Raw genomic sequence first — 13,479 nt, forward strand, 5'->3', positions numbered from 1 at the left:
CCTACCTCCGAGAGATCACATTACCTGTGTGTAAGCAGTCTAAACCATGAGGGGAAAACCTTAACTCTCCATTGCGGTCCCGGGCGTTTTAGGTGAGGTGTATTTAACCTGTAGTGAAAGGAGCTGGGCCTGAGGGCACATGCCTGGAACCCCAGCACCCAAGAAGCAGAAGCCTGAGGTCAACTTGAGTTACCTGTCCTATCCACCTTGTCTCAGTAAACCAAGAGCAAGATGGGGAACCGGAGTGCTTCCCCATTACACACAGAGTGCACAACAACAAACTTAAGTTTTTAAACCTTTAATGTAATATTGACCTCAGACCCAATAATGAACTCCATGTGTTTAATTTTTAAAATGTTTTACATATACTTTATTACATGCCCGTGACTATTTTACCTGCATGTATATCTGCAGCCTGTGCACTCTTGGTGTCCACAGAGGTCAGAAGGCATCAGTTTCCCTGGAGCAGAAGTTCTGGATGGTTGTGAGCCACCACATGGGTGTCGGAATCAAACCCAGGTCCTTCACAAGAGCAACGAGGGCTCTTAACCACAGAGCCATCTCTCCAACCCCTCATGGGTTGACTTTCTAAGTAATGACACATCTTTGGGATAACTCTGGGCCTCAGGGGAAACAGTGCTTGCCACAGAACAGGGAGAAGGGAGTGGGCAGTCACTGAACCTGGTATTTATAAGGGGTGGGTACAAATGTGGAGGGGGAATGAGCCATGAGCATGAGTGGACTCCTCTTGGTGGTAACATCTCCCCTAAACTGGAATAGTACTCGGAGGCATGGCTGTGACAACCTGAGACAGGAGAGTAGAAGGGCTAGCAGGCAGGTTTAAGAATGGGGGGAGGGAGTAGACAGGAATTTAAAACTTACTGTGTCAGAGAGGCAAAACCATCTTGGGTGGAAAAATCCTACACAGTGTTAAGGGTGATTCTGAGCGTAGGAGGAGACTGGAAGTTAACTAGGAGTCTTGAAGGCCTCTTCTGAGGTAATTAGAACATTCTGAGTCTTAATAAAGCTTTACATTTTACCAGTGTATGTATAATCAACATGCAGACAGTATACACTTCAGATCTGTGCATTTTATGGAAATTATATACACCCCCCTCAAAAAAATCCCTAAAAACCAATGTTGAGTTCAGGGGTGGCATGTATGCTGGGGTACTCAGGAGGAAGAGTGCTACTTCTGTCACTTTAAAATGTACCAGAGATGGGTTGGGGATTTAGCTCAGTGGTAGAGCGCTTGCCTAGGAAGCGCAAGGCCCTGGGTTCGGTCCCCAGCTCCGAAAAAAAGAACCAAAAAAAAAAAAATAAAGCTTTACATTTTACCAGTGTATGTATAATCAACATGCAGACAGTATACACTTCAGATCTGTGCATTTTATGGAAATTATATACACCCCCCTCAAAAAAATCCCTAAAAACCAATGTTGAGTTCAGGGGTGGCATGTATGCTGGGGTACTCAGGAGGAAGAGTGCTACTTCTGTCACTTTAAAATGTACCAGAGATGGGTTGGGGATTTAGCTCAGTGTTAGAGCACTTGCCTAGCAAGCGCAAGGCCCTGGGTTCGGTCCCCAGCTCCGAAAAAAAAAAAAAAAAAAAAGAAAGAAAGAAAGAAAATGTACCAGAGATGCCCAGGTCACATTGGTGGTCCCAGGGCCTTGGAGGCTAAAGAAGAGGATGGCTTTGAAACCAGGAGTTCAAATTCAACCTGGACAAGCTACTCAAACTCCATATCAAAACAAAGCAAAACACAAGTGAGCAACAGAGATGGGGCTGAGCTCATGGTAAAGTGCTTTCCTAGACAGGGGCTCCCTGTCTAGGGATGTATATGTGTAAGGTAAATTAGTAAAATGGAATGGGTAGAGTCCATGTGAAGCTTTCTCAATCCGGTCTGCTGGGTGGGATTTAGCATCACCTGAGAGACACACCTTTGCATGCCTGGTTTAATTGTACTGTTCCATGGGCTGAGGCCTAGGATTGAATAGACTATGGAAAGTGAGCGACAAAGCATTCGCCTCTCGGCCTGTGATGCAATGTAACCAACACCCCCATGCTGCAGTGCCTTCCCTGCCAAGATGGTCTGTACCCTCACACGGTAAACCAAAACAAACCCTTCCTTCCTTCAGTCACTTTTGTCAAAGGCCTTGTGGTAGCTATGGGGAAAGCACCAAGACAGGTGTGCAGTGTTAAATTCTTAAACGTACTGTGCTTTCGAACAGCTCATAATAGATACTGGGAAGAAGGGAAGGCAATACGAACCTTAAAACAGTCAGTTCTTCAGCCTTGTAGCCATATTTCCAAAATCCAAAATGCTCTGAAAATACAAGTGTCTTCCTAAGCTGTTATGGTAACATAACGTGTCCTGCTGTGCCTGATTATCAGGACCCATGCTTCCTGCAGATACAGAGGTAGTACAAGGTGTTGCCCCTCTGCCACATGGGAGGCATTTGGGAAATAGATAACTACCCTCTGGATCTCCCCTTGTATCTAAAAATATTGTAAATTCTGGGGTATTTGGTCCTAGGAGTTTTGGGTAAGAGGATGGGACTTACAAAGATTTCCTACTGCCAGGACATTGTGATTAGTTGGCTGTGGAATGATGAAGGGACCTTAGGAGATCCTTGCTATAGATTGGGCAGCTTCCCCAAAGACCCATGTGCCAAAGGCTTGGTCTCAGCCTGAACATTCTTAGATGATAAAATCTTTGCTGTATGGGACCTTATTGGAGAAGGTGACGTCCTTGGGGCTGTGCCCTTGAGACCGCAGCCCCTTCCTCCTCTCTTCAGTTCACCTACAGGCAGGAGGTAAACAGCTTGCTTTGCCACCAGCTCCTGCCGAAACATGCTGTCTCGTTGAAAGCTCCGTAGTCACGGGGCCAACTGACCATGGATGGAAACCTCCACAACTGCCAGTCGAAACCAGAACTTCCTGCTTCCTAAGTCGATTATCCAAGGCAGTCTGTTAGAGTGACAGAAAGGCGAAAGGTGCAATCCTGAATTTAAATCATTATTCACATTTAAGTCTTATTACTTCATTTTCTTGTTTTTGGGTTTGGTGGTGGCTGTGTTGTTATTGTTGTTGTTTTGGTTTGGTTTGGTTTCTCGAGACAGGGTTTCTCTGTATAGCCCCGAGTGTCCTGGAATTTGCTTTGTAGACCAGGCTGGCCTTGAACTGAGAAATCCACCTACTGGTGGATGTGCTGGAACTAAAGGCATGTACCATCATGCCCCCATGTATTTTCTTGGTTTCCTGACAAATACTAACATCTACTCTCATATGCTGTTATGCTGGAGATACAGCAGCAGATGAGGGGAGTAAACGGTTTAAACGAAGTAAATGAGAAAGACCATGCCTTCGTGTTCTACTGCTGGGAAGAGACACCATGGCCAAGGCAACACTTATACGAGAAAACATCATGGCATGGAACATGGCAGCAGGCAGGCAGACATGGTGATAGAGAGGTAATTTGAATCCAGAAGAGAGAATCTGAGCTTGGCGAGATTTTGAAACCTCAAAGCCTACCCTCATTAACACATTTCCTCCAATAAGACATCACTATTCCTTTCTCTTTTTTTGCTTTCTTTCTTTTCTTTTCTTTTTTTAGTTTTTGGGTGTTTTGTTTTGTTTTGTTTTGTTTTTGGAGCTGGGGACCGTACCCAGGGCCTTGCGCTTGCTAGGCAAGTGCTCTACCACTGAGCCAAATCCCCAACCCTAGTTTTTGGTTTTTAGATTTACTTATTTTTATGTCAAGTGTGTGTGTGTGTGTTGTGTGTGTGTTGTGTGTTGTGTGTGTGTTGTGTGTGTGTGTTTGCCTATGGAATGTATGTGTCCACTATTCCTTTGAAATAGTGCCACTCCCGGGTGACCAAGCATTCGAACCTATAAATCTGTGGGTCCATCCTCACTCAATCCCCACAGATGATATGGTTGAGGGCTGAGGGCTCTTTCAGAAGGGACAGTGAAGTGGGGCAAAGGGACACTGAGAAAGACTGACAGAGGGATCATTTGGGACAGAAGCAGCAGGTGTGAGGTTAGGAAGGAGAAGCTGCTTGCTCACTAGCCCTGACCATGACAGTGTGGCCTTCCGGAATGCAGTGTAGGATCACTTCAAGAGAGCTGCTCAGAGGTGAAGGCCAGGAGACCCCCAGGAAAGAGGGTCTCAGCACACTGAAATGTGTGTTGTGGCATCAGCAAAGTGTCCCTCCTTTGTGGGATCTAGACACATGGCCAGCCCAGGGCCACAGACCAGCAAACGGTCACCACGAGCTTTGAATGGTGCTTCAAGACTCTAGGAGCTTTGCATGCCCCAGCCTGTCTCTTTTGCCCCCAAGGGAAGACGTCTTCACACAAAGACATGTTCTAGTAGAGTATTTCTGTCTCCTTTGTCTATGCTAGCAACATACTGTAAAGACATCAAATGTACCTTAAAAGTCATTATGCTAGGGGCTGGGGATTTAGCTCAGTGGTAGAGCGCTTACCTAGGAAGCGCAAGGCCCTGGTCCCCAGCTCCGAAAAAAAAAAAAAAGAACCAAAAAAAAAAAAAAAAGTCATTATGCTATATTTGGGTATTTGCAAATTAATTATTTATTTTTATTTTATGTGTATGAGTGTTTTGCCTGCATGTTAAGTGTACGGTATGGTGTGTGTGTTCCGTGTACGGCATGTGTGCAATGCCTTCAGCGGTCAGAACAGGCATATCTACTGGAACTGGAATTATAGAGAGATGCCAACCACCATGGGGTTGCTGGGAAGTGCGTGCGCTCCCAGTCACCTCACTGCAAGCTCTCCTCTGTGAGAGGAGTCAGTGCCCTTAACCGTGGGGCCATCTCTTCAGCCCCTATTATGATATATTCGAAGTCGTGAGAATTAAAAGCTACCCAAACTAGAAACTGAAAAGAAGAAGAATGTGTGTCACTGTGAGCTGATTACTGTTGAGTTGTTTGATGGGTCTGGGGGCTTCATCGTACCATCCTACGTATTTTTCTCCTAAAAACTCCAGGGCAGAGGTGTAATACAATCAATTTAGGCATATCCGTGCCTAGCTTACAAATAAATGAGACTCAGACTATGGTTATTTTATTTGGCTTTGACAATTATTGGGGGTCACCCCAATCTACTCTTCTAACTGCTGGCCAGAGGTGTACCCCAGATACTTGCTGTTTCTCCTAGCCATGTGCTCATTGTCCCTGCCCCCACCCCCTCATGGCAGTTTTCTCTCCTCCTTCATCTTTCTCTTTCTCCCTCTTTTCTTCACCCACCAGGTCACTCCCAACCCACCTGCCTCTAATCCCTCCAGTAATTGGCTGTAGCCAATATTATTTAACCAATAGTTTTAAATCAAAGAACAAGATTTGTACAACAAAAGCTTGCAAACAGAAGTCACTAGTAGGCTCAGACCTCAGGGTACAGAATTAGCATTACAATAACAGTAACAGACCAAACCTCAAGAGCCTGGGACCTAGAGGTCATTTGGTAGAGTGTTTACCTAGCATTCATGGGACCCTGGGCTCTATGCGCAGCACCACATAAACCAGCCATGGTGGCACCCAGATTTCTCTGCAGTTTAATTGTAGTCCCAATCAAGTAAAGGTGTCAAGAATGAGATTCTTAGCCATGCGTCTTGGCACATTTCTATAAACCCAGTACTTGGGAGGTAGAGACAGGAAGTTCAGGTGTTCAAGGCCAGCCTCAGCTACAAAGCAAGTTCAAGACATGGTGAGCTACATGAGTCCTTGCCTCCAGACTACTCAACACTTAAAAACTGAATTCCTGTCAGGCACTGTAGTGCTTGCCTGTAATCATAACAGAGGCAAGAAGATCCCATGTCACAGCCCAGCCTGGTCTACATAGTGATTTCTAGGACAGCTAGGGTTACAGGATGTGACTTGTCTCAGAACAAACAAAAATGGTACACCTTCCGCCTCCTCCACCAGCCTCCTCCACCCTCATGCACTTGGTGAGAATACCAGCTTCTAGTGTTTCCCTGTCTCTTAATACCAACATTCTTCATTGGTGATTGAAGTGGGAGAGACCAGTCTATTGTGCGTGGTACTGTTTCTGGGCTGATGGTCCTGGATTCTATAAGAAAGGTTAAACAATCCAAGAGTAGCAAGCCAGTAAGCAGCACCCCTTTCCCCCATGGCCCCTGCATCAGCCTCCACTTCCAGGTTCCTGTCCTGACTTCCTTCAGTGATAATGATGTGGAAGTATAATTCTGATAAACCTTTCCTCCACAAGTTGCATTTGGTCAAGGGGTTTCACCACAGCAATGATGACCCCGACTAAGATCCAAGATGAGGCTGTTTCACTTTTCACAACCTGCTGGGTTGGCTCCCAAGAAGCTGTTCTACTCCCCCCTCACCCCAACAGGGCTTCAGCCAGACGCTTGAAGGTCTCAGCTTGGTTGTAATTTTAGCTTTTCTGATAGGTGTGTATTGGCATCCGGTGAGGGTCTTAATTTACTATAGTTACTGTTCTAGGCCCCCTGAATCTGCTCCTGCTCCCTACAGCCTTACACTCTCTTTTCTATTAGCAGGAGAACTCCTCAGACTTATGAAGCCTGGGAGAACATCCTGGAATGTTCTCCCAGAATCCCCCATGGTTCTTCAACTGCTACTCCCTCAGTGGGCAGTGCCCTGCACAGCTTACTCCAAATAGACTTGTTCCTTCTCACTCCTCTCCCTTTCTCTAGTCTATCTTTTGCATATATCATTCTTTAACATGATTTTTTTTTGAGGTGCTAAAGATTAAACCCAGGGCCTCATTGCTCTACCTGTGAACTACACATGCCCAGCTGCTTTCCGCTTAGCAGACGCTGGGGTTTATTCTTTTGCTGCATTCATCATCCATTATGTGTCTCCCATTCACTTACGGGGACAGCCCAGGGTCCCCTGAAAGCACATCTGAGCCCAGCTGGCATGGTCATACCGACTGTAGCTGTGGCTGGGGTAGATGTGCAGTGACACTCCCACCGGGAAGGCAGCCTCCTCTGCAGTCCCCTCCTTGGACCCGGGACAGTGGCCCAGGCTGAGTACAGTCCTGAGAGCAGCACTGGCAGGATCCAGCCTGCAGAGCTGCGATTACTTGGATCCATTCTTTATGTTAATGTGATGCTGGCTTCTTTCTGCCTTTTTAATGCCGTTTTGTACTCAGGTAGTTCAAAGTTCTTTACAAACAGCCGGTAATTAATTCAACTTCATTAAGGCCAATTAATCCAGGATTAATTATAAACTTGCCCACAGGAAGTTATTATACTGTGCTCTTTGATTTGAGTTTGGTTTTTAAAGATTCTTTCAGGAACAAGATGGAAATGCGCCTTTGCTCAGAGGGCCTCTACTGCCTTGATTAACCATGTGTTTGCCTCAGTTTTGTCCTATACTAGTCCCAGAAGAGGTTGTCCCCCAAGCCTCCAGTTTAGCTAGCTGATATGCCAAGTTCTGGACATAATCTGCCAGTGCCACCCTGAGTCACAGATCAGATGGCATGGCAAAAGCTGGTCCCACACCAATTTAGATCATGCCATTAGCTCCTGTCACTTCCTCCTGCAGAACAGACAGTGTCTCCTGAGGTGGTTGAGTCTGTAGCAGTCAGCAAGCATCTAGGCCTTACCTGGCCTAGGAGGCTCCTTGCTTCCATTCCTCATGGTCCCTGAGAAGTCGTTAGCCCTTGTTCCATGGCCCAGCCTGGATGCTGACACAATCCTTTGTCGTGATGCCACCCTCCTAGGTAAGGATCTGGGAGAGTACCAGCAGCCTAACCAAAGAAACTGATAAACTGAGTGTAAGAGCCCACATCTTTAATCCCAGAACTCTAGAGGCAGAGGCTGGCAGATCTGTGTGTTCCAGGGCAGCCAGAGCTGCACAGTGAGACCCAAACAAAACAACAAAACAGATGTGTGTGTGTGTGTGTGTGTGTGTGTGTGTGTGTGTGTGTGTGTGTTGGGGGTGGGGGGTGGATCCAGAAAAGCTGGGTCTGGTAGCACACACCTGCATTCATGTGCCTAAAGCTGGAAGTCAGTCAAGACCAATTAAGATCCAAACCAGCCTGGGTTACAGTGTGAGACTCTGGATCAAACAAGACAACACAAAGCAAAAAACATGAAAATTGGGCTGACTACGTGGTGCAGTGGGTAAAGGCACCAACCACCATGCCTGACAGCCTAAATTTAATCCCTGGAGCTTTTACGGTAGGAGAGACCTGACTCCCAAAAGTTTTACACACACACACACACACACACACACACACACACACACACACACACACACAACCAATGCAATGAAAACTTTCGAAAGTAAAAAGATATCAAAAGCAGAGTGGACTCGTTAGATTATTGGCTAGTCCATGTGTAACTTTTTGAAAAACTGATTTCCACAGCACTGATCTACACACATTCTTACCCACACTACAGGAGGGTTTAAGTCTCTCCACATCTGAGTGTAACTGAGGGGAAGTGTCTCAGCGGGGTTCTGAGTTGCACTGAACCAGTCGTAATGTGTAGAGCTTCTCTTCCTGCTGCTTATGTGTCTCTTTTGGAGAAATACCAAGTCCTTTACATGTTTTAAAAAATTATTTTATGTGTTTGAGTGTTTTGCCAGCATGTGTGTCTGTGCACCACAAGAGCGCCTAGTGCCTGAGGAAGCCACCAGAGTGTGGGATTCCCCTGGAGCAATTGTGAACCACTATGTGAATACCGGGAGTTGAACCTGGGTCCTCTGCAAGAGCAGCAATTGATCTTAACCGCTGAGCCACCTTCCACCCCTCACCCCACCCCCACCCCCACCACCAACCCCATTGTCTCTTCAGTGATTTCCTATTGTTCTTTGATGCACAGACTTTAATTTGACGAAGTCTAACTTCTTCATCCTCTCATTTGTTGACTGTGCTTTTGACCATAGATAAGAATTCGTTGTCGGGCGGGAGAGACAGCTCAGCTGGGGAGAGTGCCTCCTGCTCTTCTGGTGGACCTGAGTCCATTACATCATCCAGCTCTAGTGCTGGATCCAACGCTTTCTTCTGGCCTCCACAGACACCTGCATTCACGTGGCACCCACATACACAACTAAAACTAAAACTAAAATCTAAAACACAATCCACTGTCAGCCCATGGTGGCAGTGATTTACTCTGCGAGAGAGAGAGAGAGAGAGAGAGAGAGAGAGAGAGAGAGAGAGTGTGTGTGTGTGTGTGCGTGAGTTTTGTAGTACTGAGGATTGAACTCAAGACTTCGTGCATGCTAGTCTACCACTGAGCAAACCCATCTCTTAGCTCATTTTATTTTGCATGCTTCAAGGTTTATCTATATTGTAACAGAAGCCAGAATGTTTTTTTTTCATTTTCCTCTTCTATGTGGTTCAGTCTGGCCTTGAACTTGGGGGTCTTTCTGTTTCCACTTTCCAGGTGCTGGGATCTTAGGTGTAAACCCCTATGCTTCAGGTTGCTTTCTCCATCCCTTGTAATCTGCTCTTTGCCATGTTAATGGTCCGGGAGTCTGTTGGTGCTGGGTGTGGTAACACATACCTGTGATCCCAGCACTTGGGGCAAGCCTGGAGGACTAGGAACTTGAGGAGTCTCTGCTGTACAGAGGAGTAAATCAACTTCTCAACAAAATACAAAGGAAAAAATGCTTCAAAATTTCTACGTCTTTGAAAAGTTTGTACTTTATTCAGCTTTATGTTTCAAGCTTCATTCCATCGTGATTGGGGAAATTTCGTGTCTGACTTCACTATTTGAAAATGTATTGAGGTTTGGGCTGGAGAGATGGCTCTGTGCCTAAGAGCACTTGCTGTTCTTGCAGAGGACGTAGGTTTGGTGTCCACTGCCCACCCCAGGTGGATCACACCCACCTATTAACGACAAGTCCAGGGGTTCCAATGCCTTCTCTGGCCAATGCACGTGTATGCATTTGGATAAGCAGGCAAACACAAACACACCAATTCATTCCCCTTGTATTTATTTGATTTTATGTGTATGAGTGGTTTGCCTGCATGTATGCTTGTATATCACATTTGTTCCTGGTACCTGAAAAGCCCAGAGGTCAGAAGAGGGTATGTGGCCTAGTTAGGGTTTCCATTGCTGCGATCGAGAGATCTATTGGTTAAGAGCACTGGCTGCTTTTCCAAAGGACCTGGGTTCAATTTCCAGCACCCATATGGCAGCTCACAACTGACTATAACTCTAGTTCCAGGGGATCTGACACCCTCACACCGATGTATAAAGAACAAACAAAAACCATCATGATAAAGAAAAACACACCATAGGGTAGGAGAGATGGCTCAGGGGTTAAGAGCACTGACTGCTCTTCCAGAGGTCCTGAGTTCAATTCCCAGCAACCACATGGTGGCTCACAACCATCTATAATGGGATCTGATGCACTCTTCTGGTGTGTCTGAAGACAGCTACAGTGTACTCATACACTTAAAATAAATAAATCCTTTTTTAAAAAACCCACCATGATAAAAGCAACTTGGGAAGGAAAGGATGTATTTCAGCTTATCACAGTCCACCGCTGAAGGAAGTCAGAGCAGAAACTCAAGAAGTACAGAAACCTAGAGGCAGAAACTGAAGCAGAGGCCATAGAGGAAGCTGCTTACTGTCTTGCTTTCCATGACTTGTCTGGCCTGCCTTATACACATCCCAGGACCACCAACAAGGAGGCAGCACCCCGTCGCCCCCGCAACACCACAAACACATAGTAGGCTGGGTCCTCCCATGTCGATCACTAAGAAAATGCACTACAGACTTGCCTACCGGTAAGTCTTTGAGGTTTTCCTCTTCCCAAGTAACTTTTTTTTTTTTTAGAACCATCTTTTATTGGAGGAGGGGTCATCAATCCTTCTTGGCCGCCTCCTTCCGCATAGCTGCCAGTACGTTGCTCAGCTCCTCCCTCTTTCTCTTGGCGCGGACGTGCGTGCCCACCCTCTTCTTGATAAACTTGAGTGCTCGCTTGTCCTTGAACACTTTAAGCAGCTCCATGGCGTGCAGCTCCTAGGGCGCGAAGCCGCACTCTCCCGGATCATGTCCCGCACGAACTTGGTGTGCTTGGTGAGGCGCCCGCAGCGGCGGGTGTGTCTCGACTTGCTGACGTTTTTCAGTCACTTTGTGGCCTTTGTTGAGGCCTACCGCCATGGCATAGCGCAGGACCATGGCTGCAGCTCTCCGATGGCGGCCGGACAGGACAAGTTAAGTAACTCTTAACTTGTGTTAAGTTGACAATAAACTAGCAAGGACAGTATTGGATCCTTGGACTTGGAGCTACAGGCAACTATAAGCTGCCAAACACGGGCTGGCAACTGAACCTGGGTACTCGGCAAGAGTTGCCAGTTCTCTTAACTGTTGTCCTATCTCTGGGTCTCCCTGTCCACACATTCTGGGTAAGGCCTACCTTCCTTGGACTTCACTTTACTTGATGTAAGATGGTGCTGTAATGTTTGCTTCTGAGAGAGTCACGGCGGTCAGTGAGGTTTGCACACAGTCACCATCTCCCCACTGATGCCTTCCTTCCCAGGCTCTGCAGGCTGCTCCAGGTCCCACTCTGGCCTTGCATACCACTAGGGGATTTGTCCTTACACATCTGTTGCATGTTCTCCAATTCTTATAGGCTCCTTGTCTTTGTTAGGGTTTGTCTGCTGAGAAGACACACCATGATCACAGCAACTCTTGTAAAGGAACACATTTAACTGGGGCTGGGTCTTAGTTAGGGTTCTATTGCTGTGAACAGACACCATGACCAAGGCAACTCTTATGAAGGGTTTAATTGTGACTAGCTTATAGGTTCAATCCATTAATATTAAGGCAGGAAGCATGGAGGGGCTGAGAGTTCTATATTTTGTTCCAAAGACAAACAGAAGACTGGCCTCCGAGCAGCTGGGAAGAGGGTCTCAAAGCTCACACCTGCAGTGACACACTTTCTCCAACAAGGCTACACCTCCTAATAGTGTGTCTCTCTCCGGGCCAAGCATATTCAAACCACCATCAGCTGGCTTACAGCTCAAAGGTTTAGTCTATTATCATCATGGCAGACAGCACGGTAGCATGCAGGCAGAGATGGTGCTGGAGAGGTAGCTGAGAGTTCTACGCCTTGATGGGCAGTCAGGAGGCAGAGCACTGACTTGAGCTTCTGAGACTTTAAAAGTCCACCCCCACAGTAATGTACTTCCCCCAGCAAAGCCACACCTACTCCAAAAAGGCTACACCTCCTAGTAGTGTCACTCCCTATAGACCAAGCACTCAAGCATGAGTCTATGGGGGCCATTCCTATTAAAACCACCACACTCATCAAGGCTATTTCCTGCCTGTTTCTGAGTGCACTATAGTGTCTGGTCACACTGTTGCTAACAACTGCTTAGTGAATGGATGGACGTACAGTTGTGCAGGTAAACAATATCACTATGGAACCTAACAGAACATATTTTCTGGCTTATTGTCTCTCTCAGTTGTGGGATTAAATGAATATGGCATAGGAGTTCAAACCTGAAGTTCCAGTTCTGATGATTTGTTGTGTGTTCTTGCTTGGGCCGGTCTTTGGATTGCTTTAGCCTGTAGGGTTTTGTTTTATGGTGTTAGGAAGTAACCCCACCACAACCAATAAGATGGCTGAGTCCTTCTACACGCTGCTCAGATAGAAATCCTCAACTCTTACAGTGTCTGATGTTATAAATGTTGACCCTTAAAACTTGAAGCTCCCTGGCTGAAGAAATGAGTCTGCAGTTAAGAGCACTGGCTGTCCTTATAAAGGACTCAAATTCAATTCCCAATACCCATATGATGGCTCACAACCATCTGTAACTTCAGTTCCTGGGGATCTGACACCCTGTTCTGACCTCCTTGAGCACTGCATGGTGCGTTCACACCTGTGGGCAAAACACCCATATGGATAGATTACAAAAATGAAAAGACTTGGCACTCCCTGGAACTTGTCTAGCAATCTCTGCCTTTGGTTTCTCGGCTGCCTGTCACTTGTCACTTCTGTTCCCAGTCACTCTAGAACTCACTAGCTGCCTTTTATCACTGTCTTCACTGCTATAGCCACTCGGCATGTCTTCATATTACCAGCTCAGTCCACCATACTATTAATCCAGGTGGATAGACCACTGGAGAAATCTTACAATGGGACTAATGTTACAACACAACTGTACATTGTACAGCACAGGAGGGTGTCTCCTGGCTGACTTAAAAGTGAGGGGCACCTGCTTAGAATGCCAGAATGTCAGAGGGTAAACAAGAATGTTTGCTGTCCTTAGTACAGCCCTCCATGCAAATGAAGCATTAAATTTACACTATGGTACAGTGGGTTGTGGAAATGGACTACCATGTTTGCACCAATAACCAAACAGTTGCTTATTCAAATAAAGGGCCATGTTTCTTCACAAGTCACAGGCAGTTTTTGTTTGGCTACCTGGAGAACTGTACCCACTCAAGACAGGTGAAAATGGCTGGTCAGAGTATGGTGGCAGCACCTTTAATCCCAGCA

Source organism: Rattus norvegicus, chromosome 4, assembly GCF_036323735.1.
Source record: "Rattus norvegicus strain BN/NHsdMcwi chromosome 4, GRCr8, whole genome shotgun sequence".
NCBI classification, from domain to species: domain Eukaryota; kingdom Metazoa; phylum Chordata; class Mammalia; order Rodentia; family Muridae; genus Rattus; species Rattus norvegicus.